Raw genomic sequence first — 18,318 nt, forward strand, 5'->3', positions numbered from 1 at the left:
ACGGATGGAAAGGTTCACCCCTGTGCCTTCTTTTCCCGCCGATTGTCCCCCGCAGAATGAAATCGAGAGTTATTGGCGTTGGAAGAGTGGAGGCACTAGCTGGAGGGGGCAGAGCATCCATTTGTCGTCTGGACAGATCACAAAAACTTGGGATACATTCAGACCGCCAAGCGCCTGAACGCCCGCCAGGCCCGTTGGGCATTATTCTTTGGGCAATTCAAGCTTACCATCACTTACCACCCAGGGTCCAAGAACAGAAAGCCGGACACACTCTCCCACCAATATGACTCCAGGGAGGACAACTCCAGTCCAGAAACGATCATCCCCCCCCATCCCGCGTGGTGGCCTCCCTCACCTGGGAGATTGAGTACATGGTAAAGGAAGCCCAATGGGATGACCCGGACCCAGGTAAGGGACCCAACGACCGCCTCTATATGCCTGAACGCGTCCAATCTCAGGTCCTCCAGTGGGGGCATGCATCTCGATTTGCCTGCCAACCCGGAAGTAATCGAACCCTGGCACTCCTGAGAAGACATTTTTGGTGGCCCTCCATGGAGGCAGACACCCGCTCCTACGTCATGGCATGCCCCACTTGTGCCTGGGGAAAGGCTTCTCATCGGCCGCTTGCGGGATTGCTGCGCCACCTGCCTGTTCCTGGCCGCCCATGGTCGCACATCGCCCTGGACTTCGTCACAGGTTTGCCCAAATCTGGCAGAAATATGACCATTCTCACCGTGGTAGACAGATTTTCGAAGGCTGTGCATTTTGTAGGCCTACCAAAACTCCCCTCGGCCCAAGAGACCGCTGACCTCCTTGTCCATCACATCTTCCACCTCCATGGAATCCCCGCCGACATCGTCTCGGACCGAGGTCCCCAGTTCGTCTCCAAGGTGTGGAGAGCATTCTGCCGAGCCTTGGGTGCATCAGTCAGCCTATCATCCGGCTTCCACCCCCAGACTAATGGACAGACGGAGCGGGCTAACCAAGACCTGGAAGCAACGTTGCGTTGTGTGACCGAAAACAACCCAGCCGTCTGGAGTGACCAACTCCCATGGGTCGAGTATGCCCACAACTCCCTCGTGAGTTCAGCCGTAGGAAATTCCCCGTTTGAGTGCTCGCTGGGGTACCAGCCCCCGTTGTTTCCCGCGCAGGAAGCAGAGATTGCTGTACCATTCGTCCGCAATCATATCGACTGGTTCCACAGGATTTGGGAGGAGACACGCGCGGCCCTAGCCCGTTCAACAGACCGCTACAAGGAGACAGCCGACCGACACCGGACCCCGGCACCGGAGTACCAACCTGGGCAGTTGGTATGGCTGTCCTCCAAAGACATTCCGCTCAAGAATGAGCACAGCAAACTCGCTCCTCGCTTCCTAGGACCGTTCAGGGTTGAACGGGTTATCAATCCTACGGCAGTCCGACTGAAGCTACCTAGTTCCCTACGCATCCACCCTACCTTCCATGTTTCCCAAGTTAAACCAGTCTCGGTCAGCCCCTTGTGTCCACCGCCCGATACTCCCCCACCAGCACGAATCATTGACAACCATCCAGCCTTCACCATCCGACGACTATTGGATGTGCGCCGAAGGGGCAGGGGTTCCAGTACTTGGTGGATTGGGAGGGGTATGGGCCAGAGGAGCGTCCGTGGGTTCCCCGCTCCTTTATCCTGGACCCTTCTCTCATCCAGGACTTTTATCGAGACCATCCCGACAAGCCGGGAAATTCGCCGGGAGGCTCCCCTTGAGGAGGGGGTACTGCCATGGTCCTGGCTGGCATTTCCCACCTTTTCCCTTTCCTCCCTAATTGGTCCTTAATCCCCACTCTTGATTCCCAATCTTTCCCAATTCCTCTCAATCACCAGCACCTGGTTTCCATTAGCCACCGGAGGATAAGACCCCGACTGCTCTGGTCAGCCCTTGCCAGATTATTGGTCGACTCTCAGAGAGAGAGGAACCTTGCTCCAAGTCTTCAACCCCGTAACTCTCCGTAAACCAAGTCTCCCAGGTCCTGACTGAGCCTGGTCCCAATTCTGCACTCGCTATGGAGATTCTGCCTCCTGATCCTGCCTCCGCGTCGGAGTCCTGCACTTGGGTTTGTTTTCCTGCCGCGTTCGTGTCACAGGTATGGAAACACCAATGCTCTTGAACAGACAATCGTACAAAATATTGTGGATATGGCCCAGTTCATCACAGGTACCATACTCCCCACCATTGAACACAGCTACATGAAACACTGTCAAAGGAAAGCAGCACCAATCATCAAGAACCCCCACCACCCAGAACATGCTCCCGTCTCATTGCTGCCTTCAGGAAGAAGGTAAAGAAGCCTCAGGACTCACAGCACCAGGTTCAGGAACAGTAATTACATCTCAACCATCAGGCTCTTGGACCAGAGGAGAAAGCTTCACTTAACTTCACTTGCCCAGTCATTGAAATGTTCCCACAACAAATAGACTAAATTTCAAAGACTCTTCATCTCACGTTCTTGATATTCATTATTTAGTTATTTATTTATTTATTATTATTTCTCTCTTTTTATATTTGCCCAGTTTGTTGTCTTCTGTGCTCTGGTCGAACAACCATGTTGGCCGGTCATCAATTGATTCTATTATGGTTATTATTCTATAAAAATTGGTTGCATATGGTGAGATATCTATACTTTGATAATAAATTTACTTTGAGCTCCTAAAATGGCAGGAGCTCTTAAACTGAATAAGATCCATCATTTTCAGTAGGTTATTCTGGGATCTGTCATCAACCTGGGATATATTACACAAGTGACAAGCGGGTGATAGGAGGGATGCCCTTTTCCTCCAACAGACAATAGGGTGTCATTTACTTAGACACGAGCATGTGAAGCAGGGACCATTATCAGCTAAGAACTTACCAATGAGAAGAACTATCTCTGAAGATTGAACACTTCAGTTCACTATAGTCCACCAAAGACTGCTCAGGTTAACCAGTAAACACATTGACTAAAAGAGGAGTAGGCTCTCTGCCTTCATTGACAACCTGTTTCTATGTTCAGTCCCTGGACCATTTGCAAAATGCATCCCTACTCTAGAAAATGTTTGCAGTGATATCAATCACCCACTCTGATGAACTTCATCACTGCACAGAGATCTCTGTACATTAACAAATCAAATCATGGAAGAATGTGTCTTAAGTTTGAGAATGCACAGTTGCACTTAATGATTGGTTCCAAGAGAAAACAAAAAAAGCTATTACCCAGTGCTTAAAATGAAGAATAATGCAAAATAAATTTTAGCCTGACAGCTTTCAAGATAGATGGTTCTTTATTCAGGTGGAAGTGAAAAAAAAAATGGCAGTTTTTAAAGATCTGTAGAGATTGGTCAGTGTCACAGACAAAGTTCATCCCACTCCCCTCGAACATACAGTCAGTTACTCTTCCCACTGGTGGAACCTAGCCTTTCCTTTATACATTTGCTTCACTCATTTTGGAAAGGTGATTAGTATATTAAATAAGTGACAAAATTTTGTAAACAAAGCTGAAATTAAATGCGCGGCTAATTTTCTTTTGGAATGTCAATTGAAGGAAGAATGCTGATTAGAATACAAGGAAAACTTTTTGCCTTTGAGATCTTAACAGATGCCTAATCTCGTAGGCAGTTAGCCTTAAAAGGATCATCGGAAATCCTGCATCCCTTGCAATGCAGCAGTATTTCAGCAGAATACGATCATCCTTCTATACCCTTTGAATACAAAGCATAAAATCATTTCACTTTTAGTCAAGCTCTCAGGGACACCAATGCTAATACAAAATAACTCGTAAACAAATAAGAGACATCAGCATTCAAAATCATGAGGATAGATAGCAAGAATCTTTTACCTGTGGTGGGAATGTCTGAGAGAGAATAGGTACAAGGTGAGAGAAAGGAGGTTTAGAGGGAAATCAGAATAGCAATTTTGTTCTCCCTACACAGACAGTGATTGGAATTTGGAACAAACATCTTAGAAGCGGTGAAGGCAGATACTCTCAACCTTTTAAGAAACAACTACATAAGAACTTGAATTGTCAAAGCATGGAAGACTATGGACTCATATGGGTAAATGGGGTTAGTATGGATCAGTGCATTCATCGACATGAATGTGATGGGCTGATGGGCCTGTTTTGTGCCATATCTCCCAATGGCTCTATGACTCTCTGACACTGAATATGCATAAATAAAGTAACACCAGTTATTGACCCCACATGTTATGCCTTTGAAGAAAATCAGATGCCTGAATACAGATACTCATAAGGAACTTGTCAGTTTTAATAATCTTGAAATTAACCTCTTGGGCCCAACTATTCATCTCAATCTCAGTGCAATTACTGGTTAATTGCAGGAGGCAAGCTGGTCTATTTTAGTTTCTCTTTGAAAATGACCCTACATTTTCCCAGCAGTAGCGTCTAATTGTATCTTAAATGGCTCATAGATCTTTGCCTTCACTGTCCTTATCTAGAAGTCCATTCCATATTTTTAAAGACTGCACAAAGAGTTTCTTTTATAGCAGCTCAGCTCTGCACATATATTTCAAAGTAATCTTTCCAAATGTATCCTTTCTATACCTTGATGTTTCTATCAGATCACAACTCAACCAGCTCCATGCCAGGCTATTTAGCTTAATTTCCTCCAGTCCATCATTATAACTCAGGCTTTTGTACAAGACATTATTAGTTTTTATCTCTCCCTTGCTCTGCTGCCACTGCTTGTGGGCAGATAAATGGCAAATAAAGTTTAATGTAGACAAACGCTACAGATAGGAAATAAAATTGTGTTACATGATAACAAATGAAATTGGAAAGGACCAAGTGGCTTTAAACAAATGAAGAATAGATGCAGTATGATTAGGTCTGAAGTGAGAGTGACACAAGTATATTATTACTTCCCTTTGGTCTTCAGGATGATCGGGACGACACTAAGACATCCAAGATCACATTCCATATATTAATGCAAAGAAGAGAAAAGATCAACAATCTGTTGGATGAATTCAGCAAGTCAAGCAGGAAGTGTAGAAAGAAAGGAATTGTCAGCAGGTTTTTATCCCAAAACTGTAACAACTCCTTTCCTCCTGCAGATGCTGCTCGGCCTGTTGAGTTCTTCCCGTGGATTGCATGCTTCTCCAGATTCCAGCTCCTGTAGTCTGTTGTGTGTGCAAAAATAAAAAAGGACAGATATGCCAAAAGACAAGTTAAAAACAAAATGAAAATGATGAAAACATTAAGCAAATCAGACTTAGTGCCACAGTTAATGTGGCATTAAGAAGATATTATTCTCCTTTATCTCAGTATTATGCATTGCCAGTAGCAGGGTTGTGGGGCAAGCCCAGAAAGTCAGCCTGCACCAAAGGAGAGAGAAAACCTACACCAAAAATCACGCCTGGATGACAGGCATTAAAAATACAGTGTTGATTCAGACAGAATTCACTGACAGGTTGTTCCATTAATTGTGCCAATTGCATTGACACTTCTCACCTTGCATCTACTCATCTGGTCTCACCGTTGAGATATTCCCTTTGTTCTACCCATCCCTCCCTGCCTTCACTGGCAACGCAAACCATTTTTCTCCCCTTCCTAGTTCTGATTTAGGGTATTGAATATGAAAGGTGAACTCTGTTGTTCATTCTATCAATGGTGCTGAATTTTCCCATGTTTTCTATTTTTATTTCAGAGTTTCCAACATCTGCAATTTTTTATTTTGATTTTCAAATGGTTTTACCTTCTGTGTCCATTTCCACTAAGAAAAAAGCAATGCACAGGGAAGAGTAAATCACAGCATTATAATGAAGAGCTTCCCCATCCTGAATAAGAAATTGCCGTTTCATCTGATCAAGGAGTCAGACAACGGATCATCAATTTACAATTGCCAGTAAGAGAATAACGAGAGAGATTAGAAGAAATTGTTTAATGCATGAATAGCTACAGCACATAATGCTTCAAAGAACCAGACACCGGAATGTTAGCCTAAACTATCTGCTCAGATTCTGGATTGGTGCTTGAACTAATTGTGCATAGCCATCTGTAAAACAATTTCTGCTTATTTAAAAATGCTGTGTGTTCCAATATATGCCACTACTAAGAGATATTTAAAGCTATGAAAATATAAGGAGCAATTGACTTCCCTGGCTTCTCCAGTTATGCAAAGTAGACCCATGGCAGATGACAAGTTTATCAATACATCCCAAATTACTGCCAGATACAGCAATCTTATCAGTCACAATGAATGCAGCGTCCACTTTGTTACCATCTAACAGATCTCTTAATCTGGTCAGAGCAGGAAAAGTAATAAACAGTGAATTTATGGATTATATGGATGTGTATTGATTTTGTACCTATTTCAATCAAGACGAAGAAGATAAATTTAGTCAGGTAATTTAACGTTCACAATACAGAGTTAGGATGGGAGCATATAGATTTCTAGTGTGATGTAAACAGTAATACAGTTGTTAAGTTACCGGGTTTAGATAACAATCCAGAATTGGGAATTCAAATCCCACCCCGGCAGCTGGTATATTTAAATTCAGATATTTAAATAAATCTTGCATTAAATAATTAGTATGAGCAATGGTGCCCAAATTAGTTGATTGTCATAAAGATCCATCTGCTTAGTTGTTAGGTGATTTAATTTGGTTCACAAAAGCTTGCAGTCTACATGTTACACAAAGCCAGTAGCAATGTACTGTAGTTCACTTCAAAATGGGCGAGTAAGTCACTCAGTCATACCAAACATCCTCACGGCTAATGACAATAAAATTATAACAATCACTCACATGCACCTGAGCAGCAGGCACCATAACCAAACAATGCAGAAAATACTGGAGGAACACAGCAGGTTAGGCAACATGTATGGAGAGAAATGGACAGTTAATGTTTTGGATTGAAATCTTTCGATGCGGGCTGATAGCTTCAGATGAAATAGCCAGTACCATCATTCAGTCAGAATGAGGAGTCTCGACCTGAAATGTCCACCATCTATTTCTTTCCACAGATGTTGCCTCACCCATTGAGTTCCTCCAGCTTCTCGTTGCTCTAATTTCCAACATCTGCAGTCTCTTGTGTCTCCAGGCATCATATCCAATGCAGATGAAACTGAAATACTTCACTAATGTTTGAGGATATAGAAAATTATGACAGATTTTGGCAGTTTTCTCAAGCAACTGTCTGACACAGTCATGCTCACTGAATGATTGTGTTCAGCCAATATCCCAGAATTGTCTATCACATTCACCTGAGAACAATGACACACTCAGCAAAGGTGGCGGTGCTATGGTATATGGGAGAGGGGCACTGGTTCTCAGTAACATTGACTTTGAACAGCATGTGAATGGTACTATAAGAGTTAAGAAATCCAATTCTTCCTTACCTGACCAGTAAAAGTTCTTCCTTCATTTAGTGTTCTTCGGATAGAAAACTTAAATGTCCATCATACAGGAAAACCAAAGGGTATAATTATGCATGTTCATACATACAACTATCTGGGCATGTTTATAAATATTGAGTATTCCAATGTGACGGGACTAATAGAGAGTTAAAAATCGATGAAAACTTCCTAAAGTGTTTTGTGACAGAAATAACACAAGACATAACCTGTCTTAGATTCATCTGGGTATTGTTGAAGTGACCTTTTCAGAATTCTTGTGGAGGCAAAATCTAGTCTTCATACTGAGAAAAACAGCAGCAGATAAATCAGAGACTACTGGAAATAATGTTAAGACCTGGCTGGGTATAGAGTTAAAATCCAATCAACATCCAAGATGAGCCTAGACAGATTTTTCCATCCCTGTTATAAACATCAGCTTAAATATAACAACCTTATAGATGTTATCGATTTATTTATGGATAAAGCAAAATGTATAGATGAAGAACGCAGGTTCCATGCAGCTTGGTGTCAGATTCAGTTCAGGTCAGCCCAGATGAAGGGTCTCGATCCAAAATGCTGACTGTCTATTTCCCTGCATAGAAGTAGCCTGATCCACTAAGTTGCTTCAGCAGTTTGTTTGTAGTTTAGTTGCTCAGGTATATCTTGTCCATACAAATGCAGGGCAAAGTCAATATAATCAACCATTGCACATAAATCTACTTCAATTTGAGTAAAATGCCTTCATCATTGGCACAATGCCAGAGCCAGGATTTAATCCTAACCTTTAATTTTTTAATCCTAACCTATGTAGTGTTTATATATTCTCTCCATGACTGTTTGAGTTTTCACATGTACTCTGGTCTCCCACTCCAATCCAAAGATATTGCAAGGGTGTCTGATGAAGGTGGCCATGTGGGTGCTGGCTCCATAGATCTTAGTAAAGCATTTCCCTCATGGGAGGCTTATCCACAAGTTTAAGATGCATGGGTCAATAGTGAATTGGCCATTTGGATTCAGAGCTGGCTTGCCAATAGAAGATAGAGGGTGGTGATCAAGGGGATTTATCTAGCTAGATATCTGCAAGGGATGATTGATATGTTCGTGGCCTAAGGTAGAAGGAGTCAATTTTCGAACGCCTAGCACATTTATTTTTCAACATAGTCCCTTCCTACATTTACAAGTTAGTCCAGCGGTCAGGGAGCATACGGATCTTAGACCCCCAGAAAGTGTCCACAGATGGGTGATTGATAAATTCGTGGCTTAAGGTAGAAGGAGATGAGTTATACAGCTCTTGTTACATGCACATGCAGGTCAAATCTTTGAGTGATTATGTAGAAAGCTTGAAGTTAATAACTCATCTCCTTCTACCTTAGGCCACAGACTTATCAATCACCCCTGATGAGTTATTAACTGATGAGTTTTTATAGTAAATTGCAGATGACATGAAGGTTGGTAGTGTTGTAGAAGACCGGCAAAGAATACAGTGAAATATAAATCATTTGTAGATATGGGCAGAGAAATGGTGAAGTGGTGAGCCTTGGTAGGTTAAACGTAGATAGACAGTGTACTGTTAAGGGCAAGCTTCCTAACAGTGTTGATGCACAGAGGGATCTTGAGGTCCAAGTTCACAGTTCCCTAAAAGAGTCTACACAGGTTGAAGTCTTATGGCATGCTTGGCTTTATTAGTCAAGACATTGAGTTCAAAGGTCAGGAAGTTATGTTGTAGAACTCTAGTTAGGCTGCATCTGGAGTATTACATTGAGTTCTGGTCACCCCGCTATAGAAAGGAGGTTGATCCTTTGGAGAGGGTGCAGAAGAGGTTTACCAGGATGCTGCTTGGATTAGAGGGCATGCACTATAAAGTGCGGCTGGACAAGCTTAGGTTGTTTTCACTGGAGTGGCGGAGGCTGAGGGAAGATCTGATAGAAGTTTATAAGATTATGGGAGGTATAGATAGAATAAACAGAGAGTATCTTTTTCCTAGGGGTGAAATGTGCAATACCAGGGGGCATGCATTTAAGGTGAGAGGGGGTAATTTTAAAGGAGATGTGAGGGGCAATTATTTTTATATTTTTAATGCGCTGCTCACTGTAATGGTGGAGGCAGATACATTAGGGACTTTTAAGAGACATTTAGATAAGCACATGAACGTGAGGAAAATGGAGAGATAGAGACATAGTTTAAACATCAGGGATTAATTTAGTGGCTATTTGATTTATTAACTTATTTGGTTTGGTACATCACTGTAGGCCAAAGGGCATGTACCTGGGCTGCATTGTTCCATGTTCTCAGGCTAATAGGTTTATGAGCCATTGTAAATTGCCATGAGTGGTAGAATCCTGGGCTGGGTGCTTGGGGTGGCAGAAAAGCAATATTAATGGAAATGTGGGGGCAAATATTTTACTCGGAAAACTAAATTCTAATGGAAGGATGAGAGACGCATGAGGAACAAGCATAGACAGGATAGGCCAACTGGTCTCTGCCGATGTGAACATTTTCCACTTGACAGGATGTTCAGCTGAAACAACACACAAAGAGTTCAATATCAATGAAAATATGCTTCATGATCTGAGAGGCTGAGGATGGATCTGCAGACCATGCCCAGGTAATCAATGGCTTCTCTTTTTACAAACGTTTGCATGTCAAATCTACCCATAACTCAGAAAATACACACACAAAAAAGCTTGGCATGGGAGCCATACCTCCACAGCATTGTAATGAAAGGCATTAAAGTGAAGACCGAAGGGAGCTAATTCTGCCATTTGTTAAGTGCAAATATACATCTGTCCTTTGAAAATAATAATACTATGGGATATTATTTGTATGCAGTGGTGTCCATAAGTAAGATGTCCACAACCTGGGAACAGCCTGTGAATAATAGGCACTCAATGGCACATGTCCCTACTCATAACTCTTGATCCAAATGAAAGCAGTTCCATTGACTGACAGCCTATGTACCACCTTGAACACTCTCTCAGTCTAACAGCCAGAGATTGACTGTCACAAATCAACAAACTTCACCTCATATGCCATTAATATTAAACCTAATTCTGATTCTATGCACGTAGCATGTGCAGCTGAAAGGCACACTGCAACATTCTCTAAGTCTTTTTTGGTGAACCAGATTCAACTTCAGATTTATTTCCCACATGCACATCAAAACATTCAGTAAAATGCATCATTTGCATTGGGAACAAACACACCTCAGGATGTGCTGAGGACCACCACAAGTATCACTACACGTTCCAGTGCCAACATAGAATGTCCACAATGCTTGACAGAACACAACAAAACAACCCCCTTTCCCCTCTTCCACTCACACATGTGGACAGTCATCCAAATCCAGAACAGGCCTCCAGGCTTAAGGCACAGCTTCTGGACTTTTTACTGGTCTTCAGGCTTCATCCCAGATTAGCTGATTATGTCACACCATGGCTCAAACTCCAAGTCTGCTGACTGACCAGTCCTCATGCCTCCTGCTTTCACAGACATGCACTCACCTGGGACAGCCCAACAACCACGGATGTCCTTAATTCTCATGTTTACATACTCACCTTTTGAGCATAGAGTGGAGGCCTTGATCCATGTCACTGGCCTTAGGACATGAAGCTTTCAGCCCAGGCCTTACCCCTAACTGCCTCACATTCGTGTCCCTAAATCTTAATCTGACTTCTAACTCCACACATTGCTGTTCTTAAACATAACCTGGCCCCTAACTCCCCTCTCTGTACCCAAAACCATCACATTGAACTTAAAAACAACTAAGTCTCTGCCTCAATCTCAACAGAGACTTGAAGTGATCAAGTGAGACATGAAGGGATCCCAAGCAGAAGTGACTGAACGATTGAACCTTCCTAATGTGAGTTATTCATATAATTCACATCAATGAATTAATGTGAATTAAGGAGCGGATGATTGTGGTGTTTGGAAACCAATCAGCTCAGACCCAGATTATCACTCAGGGTAGTATCAAGGGTGTAAGTTCCCAAAGGCCACTCTATCAGTTGTTGTCTTGCCTTCCTAAGGTTAGAAGGCATGACAGATGGCCACAACATACTTGATTTTACTCTTAGCTTCTCAGCCCAATCTCACATATAAGATCTGGGCATTAAACTACAAAATGGAGACTAACATGGATAATGTAAACACATGGCTCAATGCTTTCTCTGTTATGATATTGATTCTTCCCTTTCTAGAGTCCCAAACTAAAGTCTTACCAGTTACAAGTGTCTACAAGTACCCTCACGAGGAAAATTATACTGTATCAACTTATAATTCAAAGACAAATTTAATTAACTACTTTAGACTTTACTTAAAAGAGGCTTGTGTGTCAATAACCCATTTTTTTAAGCAGCAGGTTCCCTCTCCTAACCATGCAAGAGATGATTCCAACCTATAAACCATATTCAACGCAATTTAGTTTAAATGGAGCACATTTTATTTTGAAGGAGTAAAGTCTAGCAGAGATAATAATGCTTCAAAGAATTTCCTAAGCACATGTACAATTCTTACAAATAAAAAAAAACATTCCAATAAGTTGCAGACATCCATTACAGAAAGAAGGAACTGGGAAGAGATCTTGGGTCAATGCAGAGGACTAGATTCCATGTCTTCATGTCTGTAACTCCTAATAACCTGTCCTGCCTTCTAATGTTTATATCATTTTTAACCAATCATCAGTAGTGACCTCAACAACAGTTTCGTAACTTGAGGACTGGCATATTGCTCATGTTGTTCTATTGTTTAAAAAGGGTTCTAAGACTAAACCTAGCAATTATAGGCCTGTAAGTTTGATGTCAGTGGTGGGTAAATTAATGGAAAGTATTCTTAGAGATAGTATATATAATTATCTGGATAGACAGGGTCTGATTAGGAACAGTCAACATGGATTTGTGCGTGAAAGGTCATGTTTGACAAATCTTATTGAATTTTTTGAAGAGGTTACTAGGAAAGTTGACGAGGATAAAGCAGTGGATGTTGTCTATATGGACTTCAGTAAGGCCTTTGACAAGGTTCCACATGGAAGGTTAGTTAGGAAGGTTCAATCGTTAGGTATTAATACTGAAGTAGTAAAATGGATTCAACAGTGGCTGGATGGGAGATGCCAGCGAGTAGTGGTGGATAACTGTTTGTCAGGTTGGAGGCTGGTGACTAGTGGTGTGCCTCAGGGATCTGTACTGGGTCCAATGTTGTTTGTCATATACATTAATGATCTGGATGATGGGGTGGTAAATGGGATTGGTAAGTATGCAAATGATACTAATATAGGTGGCGTTGTGGATCATGAAGTAGGTTTTCAAAGCTTGCAGAGAGATTTAGGCCAGTTAGAAGAGTGGGCTGAAAGATGACAAATGAAGTTTAATGCTGATAAGTGTGAGGTGCTACATTTTAGTAGGACTAATCAAAATAGGACATACATGGTAAATGGTAGGGCATTGAAGAATGCAGTAGAACAGAGTGATCTAGGAATAATGGTGCATAATTCCCTGAAGGTGGAATCTCATGTGGATAGGGTGGTGAAGAAAGCTTTTGGTATGCTGGCCCTTATAAATCAGAGCACTGCGTATAGGAGTTGGGATGTAATGTTAAAATTGTGTAGGCCTCCGTTAGTCTCTATAGACCATGGATTTGCACCTTGGAAAGTTTCCAGGGTGCAAGCCTGGGCAAGGTTTATTTTTATGGAAGACCGGCAGTTGCCCAAGCTGCAAGTCTCCCCTCTCCACACCACCAGTGCTGTCCAAGGGAAGGGCATTAGGACCCATACAGCATGGCACTGGTGTCGTCACAGAGCAATGTGTGGTTAAGTGCCTTGCTCAAGGACACAACACATTGCCTCAGCCAAAGCTCGAACTAGCAACCTTCAGATAACTAGACGAATGCCTTAACCACTTGGCCATGCACCAACTGTACAACAAATTGTACAAGGCATTGGTAAGGCCAAATTTGGAGTATTGTGTACAGTCTGGTCACTGAATTATAGGAAAGATGTCAACAAACTAGAAAGAGTACAGAGACAAAATAGAAAGAGTACAAAGAAGATGTATTAGAATGTTACCTGGGTTTCAGCACCTAAGTTACAGAGAAAGGTTGAACAAGTTAGGTCTTTATTCTTTGGAGTGTAGAAGGTTGAGGGGGGACTTGATAGAGGTATTTAAAATTATGAGGGGGATAGATAGAGTTGACATGGATAGGCTTTTTCCATTGAGAGTAGGGGAGATTCAAACAAAAGGACATGAGTTAAGAGTTGGGGGCAAAAGTTTAGGGGTAACACAAGGGGGAACTTCTTTACTCAGATAGTGGTAGCTGTGTGGAACGAGCTTCCAGTAGAAGTGGTAGAGGCAGGTTCGATATTGTCTTTTAAAGTAAAATTGGATAGGTATATGGACAGGAAAAGAATGGAGGGTTACGGGCTGAGTGCAGGTCAGTGGGATTAGGTGAGAGTAAGCGTTCAGCACGGACTAGAAGGGCCCAGATGGTCTGTTTCCATGCTGTAATTGTTATATGGTTATATAATTGCATTGATTGGGTCAACTGGATGGACAATCTTGATTAAGTTAACACAGACGATTTTGTTTCTCCTGATCAGGTCACAATATTAATCAGCTCCATATTGATAATATTGTTTCTCTTGATTAGATCAATAGAATGAACAAAGAGTAGCAGTTAGGAATTTCAATTATTTAATAATAAGCATCTTGAACATTGGACCATTTCTTCTGCCATGCTAGAAAGGATAACAATAAGCATTCTGGGGATCTGCTATCCACTGCCACCAACCACATAGTTCCTTTACTCCACATCTCCCATTTCTACCTCCTAACCAAGATCCACAAACCTGCCTGTCCAGGTAGATCCATTGTCTCTGCTTGTTCCTACCCCACCAAACTTATACCTCAATTCTGTTTTATCCGTCCTCACCCCGTTCAGTCCCCTCCTACCTGCATTCATTACATTTCACATGCTCTGGCTCTTTTCAATGACTTCAAGTTCTCTGGCCCTGATCGTCTCATTTTCACCTTTAATATCCAGTCCCTATACATTTCCACCCCTCACCAGGAAGGCCTTAAAGCTCTTTGCTTCTTTCTAGATAACAGACCCAACCAGCTCCCCTCCACCACCGCTCTCCTCTGTCTGGCGGATCTCCCGTGTCCTTCAAACCAAAGGCGTAACCATGGACACTCGCATGGGTCCTAGCTCTGCCTGCCTTTTTGTCAGCTGTGTGAAAGAGTCTATGTTCCAAGCCTACACTGGTATCACTCCACAAATTTTCCTACGCTACATCAACGACTGCTTTGGTGCTGCTTCCTTCACCTATGCTGACTTTGTCAACTTCATCAACTTTGCCTCCAACTTCCACCCTGCCCTCAACTTTATCTGTTCCATTTCCAACACCTCCCTTCTTTTCTTGATATCTCTGTCTCCATCTCTGGAGGCAGTGGATCTACTGATATCTTTTATAAGCCAACAGCTACCCAGGTTATACCGCTTCCCATCCTGTCACTTGTAAAAATGCTATTCCCTTCTCTCAGTTACTCTGCCTCTGCTGCACCTGCTCTCAGGATGAGGCTTTTTATTCCAAAACAAGTAAGATGTTCTCCTTCTTCTAAGAAAGGGATTTTCTTCCTCTATCATCAGTGCTGCTTCACCTGCATCTCTTCCATTTCGTGCACATCTGCCCTCACCCCATTCTCTATCCACAAGGATAGAGTTCACCTTGTCCTCACCTACCACCTCACTAGCCTCCACCTCCAGCACATAATTATTCTGCCATCTCCAATGGGATCCCACTATCAAGCACATCTTTCCCTCTTCCCACTTTCAGCTATCCACAGGAATCGCACTCCACAAAACACCCTTGTCCACTCATCCCTCCTCACTGATCTCCCTCCTTGCACTTATCCTTGCAAGTGGAACAAGTGCCACACCTGCTCCTACACCTCCTCCCTCACCACCATTCTGGGCCCCAAACAGTCCTTCCAGGTGAGTTGAAACTTCACTTATGAGTCTGTTGGGGTCATCTACCGTATCTGGCGCTCCCAGTGTGACATCCTTCATATTAGTGAGACCCGACGTAGATTGGGAGGCCACTCCACCAAGCCCTGCGTGGTAGCCACCCATTTCTATTCTGGTTCCCATTCCCATTCCAACATCAGTCCATGGCCTCCTCTACTGCCCTGATGAGGCCACATTCAGGGTGAAGAAGCAGCACTTTGCATTCCACCTGGGTGACTTCCAACCTGATGGCATGAACATATGTTACTCACACTTCTGGTATTGCTCCCCACCCCCCCCCTTCACCATTCTTCATTCCTGTTTTCCTCTCTCACGTTGTCTCCTTATTTGTCCATCACTTCCCACTGGTGTTGCTCCTCCTTCCCTTTCTTCTATGGTCTTCTACCCTCTCCTATCAGATTCCCCCTTTTCCAGCCCTTTATCTCTTTCACCAGTCAACTTCCCAGTTCTTTACTTCATCCTCCACCCCCTCCTGATTTTGCCTATCACCTACCACCTTGCACTTCTTTCTCCCTTCGCCCCACCATCTTATCTGACCTCATCTTTTTTCCCAGTAATGATGAAAAGTCTTGGCCTGAAAGATCGACTGTTTAATCTTTTCCGATGCTGCCTGGCATGCTGAGTTCCTTCAGCTTTTTGTGTGCATTGCTTGGATTTCCAGCATCTACAGATTTTCTCATGTTTGAGCATTCGGGACCTGGACGCTGAATATTCATCACATCATTTAATCTTCAAACCTGAAGCTAGGTAATTCACAAAAGTTACCAAATAAACCAATGGATTCCAATCTCTTGATCTTCTTCCACCCAGCCAGCATCACTTCCCATCCGAGGTTGACCTGTTACACCATCCTCTTTAGTTCGAAGCAAAAGGTGACAGCATCAAGCCCCAGTCAAAGAACTGATCAGATTATCTTATACAATACTTTGCTGTAATACTGAGGCAGTGCTGTACTGTCACACTAGCTTTCCGTTAAATATAATGATAAACCAGGCTTTCATTCACTAAGACCTCTTAGTGAACATGAAAGATCCAAGGTGACTCTTTGAAAAGTGGTGTGTTCTCCAATTGATTTTGACCAGTATTTCATGCTCCCCAGCCTTGGCAAGCTCCAGTTATCTGCACATTCATTGATAAGGTGTCTGTACTTGATGCTTGCTTACCTGTCTGCAAAGGACTGTGACACAGTAACCGCAGACACATTTCACTTAAAGCTTTCATAGATTATGAAGAAGCTCCAGAAAGCTGAAAGATATGATGTGGCACTAAATAAATGAAAACACTCTGTCGTACGAGGGGTGATTGATAAGTTCATGGCCTTGGGTAGAAGGAGTCAATTTTAGCAAACCTAGCATATTTATTTTTCAACGTAGTCCCCTCCTATATTTACACACTGAGTCCAGTGGTCGTGGTGTGTATGGATCTTGGACCTCCAGGAAATGTCCACAGATGGGTGATTGATAAGTTCGTGGCCTAGGGTAGAAGGAGATGAGTTATTAACTTCAAACTTTCTGCATAATCACTCAAAGAGTTTATCTGCATCCGCATGTAATGAGAGCTGTATAAGTCATCTCCTTCTACCTTAGGCCACAAACATCAATCACCCATCTGTGGACACTTTCTGGAGGTCCAAGATCCATATGCTCCCTGACCGCTGGACTGAGTGTGTAAATGTAGGAGGGGACTATGTTGAAAAATAAATGTGCTAGGTTTTCTAAATCTGACTTCTATATTAGGCCACAAACATATCAATCACCCCTTATATTAATTCATAATAATATCAACATATGATACATTATGATTCCTTGAGTGCAACCGTCTACATTCCAGACATATATAGTTTGAAGTTCAATGTTCAAATTAAATGTATTATCAAAGAGTGCATATCTCACCATATACTACCATGAGAATCATTTTCTTGCAAGCATTCACAGTAGAACAAAGAAAAGGTTAGAATTGATGAAAAGCCAAATTCAAACAAACTGACAAGCAGCCAATGTGCAAAAAGCAAACTGTACAGATACAAAAAAATACAAAAATATTGTTGTATCTATGATAATAATAAACCAACCTTAGCACAGAATTACCAACAGGCACAGGGATGATGAAGTTTCCGTCTATTATCTGGTCAGACAGGGTGACACACAATCAAGAAGCAAGCTGGAATAGGGCGGAAAATAACGCACTCACACAACTGAAGACATGCAAACACCTGAAATTACAATAATATGTTAAAAGCAGTTATAAAAAACCCACAACTGGAAAAGTACTGGAGTGATAATTAACATAATTTTTGCTATAAAAATGTTACTTACTTCATTAATACCTATTAATACATATCAAAAACTTTCTGAAAAATTCTGGAAAAAGTGCCTGAATTTTAACAGAAGGTAAAACATATCTCTTACCTAAAGGAGAAATCGCAAATGACCCATCAAAATACAGTCCTATTACTTGTTTATAAACTATATATAAAATTTTAACATCATGTGTCTCGCCACTAATCATCTCTCACTTAGATAACGAGAATAAACAGTACTTAGAGAAGAACAGAAAGGATACCATAAGGTTATGAAATTGATAATAGATTCTGTCATTCTAAATCAAGCCTGGAGGAAAAGCTGAAATCTTTCACATTTTTATATTGACTACCAACACACTCATATTTAATAGAAGTTCTTAAAATATATATTTATATATACAGAGAGGAAAGAGAGAGAAAGAGACAGAGAAAGAAATGCATTTATAAAAACTATACCCAGTACTTATGAAATTCCTACAACATCTGATGAAGCATTGGCAAACGTATAATCACCTTATCAATTAACAACCAAAAAAGAACAACCACTGTTATCAAAATAACCCGAAGTATTTTCTCTCTAAGCCCACTCTGGTTTTGTCTAGCTGTAAACCTGCTCTCTAATTTACTGAATCTCATGAAA

The sequence above is a fragment of the Hemitrygon akajei genome, chromosome 16 (assembly GCF_048418815.1).
Source record: "Hemitrygon akajei chromosome 16, sHemAka1.3, whole genome shotgun sequence".
Taxonomy (NCBI): Eukaryota; Metazoa; Chordata; class Chondrichthyes; order Myliobatiformes; family Dasyatidae; genus Hemitrygon; species Hemitrygon akajei.